We start from the raw sequence: 3,174 nt of genomic DNA on the forward strand, positions 1-3,174 counted from the left end.
TTCCAATACAAACTTTGAACTACAAGGTGCAGGAAATGGCACTTTTCCTTGATAGGTGGGTAAATGCATAAATTAGAAAAGTATCAGTTCTCTCAAAATTTGTTAATTTCTCTAGGACAAATCCAGTTTCAAAGAAAACTTTGCTAATCTTTCGTGGACTTTAAGAACGTAGATGCACACTGAAACTTCATCAGCAGGACAAGTGACCAAGCAGATGCCAGTCATCCCCGGAACCCTAAATAAGCTAACCAGGTGTTAATGTGTTTACATTGAGAGGTGCCTGTTAATCTTATAGTAAAATTTGAAAAATTAAAAAAAGAACAGTTACTACTATGCATAAATTTGTTACCTTTGCTAAAAAAAAAGGAAATAGCATACTTCACTTTAATTATATGTTGACTTTTAGCTTAAAATAAAGTGGAAAGTAATAGACTGCATACATTTGAAAGTACAACACCTGTAGCAACAGCTCTGACAGATAATTGCCTTTGTGCTACTCAAACATGAAAAGCCCAACATTGTTTTGAAACCCAATTCCAGCCAACTCAAGAAGTCTTTTAATTCCCTTTATTATGAATACATGATTCCATCTTCTAAAGCAAATGAGGAAGATTGCAGAAGGTTGAAGTCATATCTGCCTCTTATAACTCATTTCTTTGTGTCCAAAGGATGTCATCTGTCTGAAAAATCATGACCTCAATACACAGATAGTCCAGCAAGCCAAGACATGCTTTTGTAGGTAACATGAAAGCAAAGGAATTTTCTTTCTTTTATGAAATAAATGCTCTAATATTTATAAAACAAAATTATTAGACACAAAAATACTGCCTGTAAGCAAACAAAACGACTACAAAACCAGGGGGGAAAACATAAAAATGGAATCATTCCAGCATTAATTTCAATGTTTGATTTATGTCTAGGAAGTTCTTTTTTGAAATATTCAGACGGTGTAAATTGCTATTTTTTTTTTGCTAGATTGAACTGAAAAAACACACATTTATTTGATGTTGTAAAGTTTATACAGGTTTCCTTGCAGCCTTCTTCTTCTAACCAGTGTTCACAGATTATTGAAATAATTTGATTAAAAATGCTCATATGAATAAATTCTCTGATTTTGCTTTCCTTAGTACATTCTAGATGGGGAGTCATTTGGGTTCTTTTTCAAGAGGGAATGTAAAGGCTGAGCCAGAACACTGAATGTCAAGTTATAAAACGTGGCATGAAATACTAAATTGAGATGTAAAATCATCCCATGGCAGACTTTCAAAGAAATAGGTAGGGCAAAAATCTCAACCAGGCTCAGGCCCTCTCTTCCTAAGTTTATATGTCAGTGTGCAGAGCAAAGACGGCAGCACTGTGTGTACAGGAGGGGCAGAATATATATAACTAAGACCACAGGCCTGCACATTCCCTGAATCTCACTTTTCACCTGAGCCTGTGGGTCACACTCGTATTCCTAAGAACTCTGTTTACATCCAGTTCACTAAATCCACCTGCAGTCATCACTCTGGGTGGGTAAATGTCACAGGTAGGGCAAGGATTGCTAAGAGGAGGGAAAACGCTCTGGGACTTGACAGCCTATTAAGGATCACAAACATACAGCCGTAACACAGGCCAGGAAGACCTGAGAAAGGAGGTGTCCAGGGTAGTCAAATGCGGAGGGCTTACTACCCAGTGCCCTGGATAAAAGTGGGCATTAAGATGGTAGCAGGTGAAATGGTTCTAGGGTGAGAATTTGGGAATGAGAACCAAGACTGAAACAAAGAATAGACGTACTGGGTGCTGCCCTACAGTGGAGGATGTGGGTAGAGAAAGGGGACAGATAAACCAGAGACCATCATCAGGCTTGGTGGCTGACAACAATAGCCATTCAGAGGAATTTGTGTTCACCTGGTTTCGTGGTCACTGGTGCGGGCGGAAGTGTCTCCATGAACTGGTGCCAGAGGAAGGAGGAGGATTTGCAAGGCCCCCCGTCAGTCAGGGAAAGGGTCATGGTGCCTGGTGCATCTGCAAAATAAATTCTGTCTCCGATTTTCACTCCTTTCCATGAGAAAGTTACAGAATGACAGTTTGGACATCTGGTGAGGAGAGACTTCCTATTCATATAAAGAACTGGGTATCTTTACGTACTGTATGTGGATCATAAACTAGAATCGACTTTTCAGAGGGAAAGCTGAGGAGAGCAGGTGACTAAGTACACGCCGTGGGAGTCCTAACACACTTCCCTACCTCCCTGTGCTGGGCCAAAGGCACGGTCTGTAGTCAGTCCCGTGAAACCCAAATTTCTAGACTGTGACACTCACCTGGAGAGATCGTTAAAATGTGCATGTTCAACCTGGAGTCTGGACTGAGACCTGCATTTCTAACAAGGTCCGTCTTGGGTACCATGATGCCGCTGCTTCACAGACCACACCTTAAGGACTAAAGTATTAAAACATTTTCTTTTGCATTATGTGTCACAGAGAAAGTAGTTGACAATGGGGCAGAAACAGATCCAGTAAAAAGAGAATTTCAATTAAAGATAGTAATGATAACAACGCCTTGTATTTATTTGTGTTACAGTGTGTAGAATTCTTTTAGAAATATTGTCTCCTTTGATGCTACCCAAATTATCTCTCTGTCTACATTCAGTCACTGCCGTCTCATCTACACACAGCAGGGCATCATTTAATGGTGGGGTACATTCTGAGAAAGGCGTCATCAGGCGATCCCAGTGCATGAGCATCAGAGCGGCCCAGCCCTCTGCATGCTGGTCTCTATGGTGCAGACTTTTGCACAGTGTGTGACTGTACTGACCACTGTAGGGAATTTTAGCACAATGGTAAGTGTCTGTAAATCTAAACATAGTAAAGGGATAGTAGAAATGCAGTGTGAAGGACGAAAATTGGCCTATGTGGGGTGCCGACCATGAATGGAGCTTGCAGGGTTAGAGGTTGCTCTGGGTGAGTGAAGGCCCAGGATGTTGCTGTACACCACTGTAGACTTTATAAACACTGTGCATGTAAGCTACCCAAAATTTATGAAAGATAATGTACTTTCTTTAATAATAAATTAACCTTGGCTTACTGTAACATTTTTACTTTAAAACTTTATCATTGTTCTTACTTTTTGACTCTTTTGGAATAATACTTAAAACACAAACACATTGCATAGCTGTACAAAAATATTTTCTTT

The sequence above is a fragment of the Nycticebus coucang genome, chromosome 15 (assembly GCF_027406575.1).
Source record: "Nycticebus coucang isolate mNycCou1 chromosome 15, mNycCou1.pri, whole genome shotgun sequence".
Lineage (NCBI taxonomy): Eukaryota > Metazoa > Chordata > Mammalia > Primates > Lorisidae > Nycticebus > Nycticebus coucang.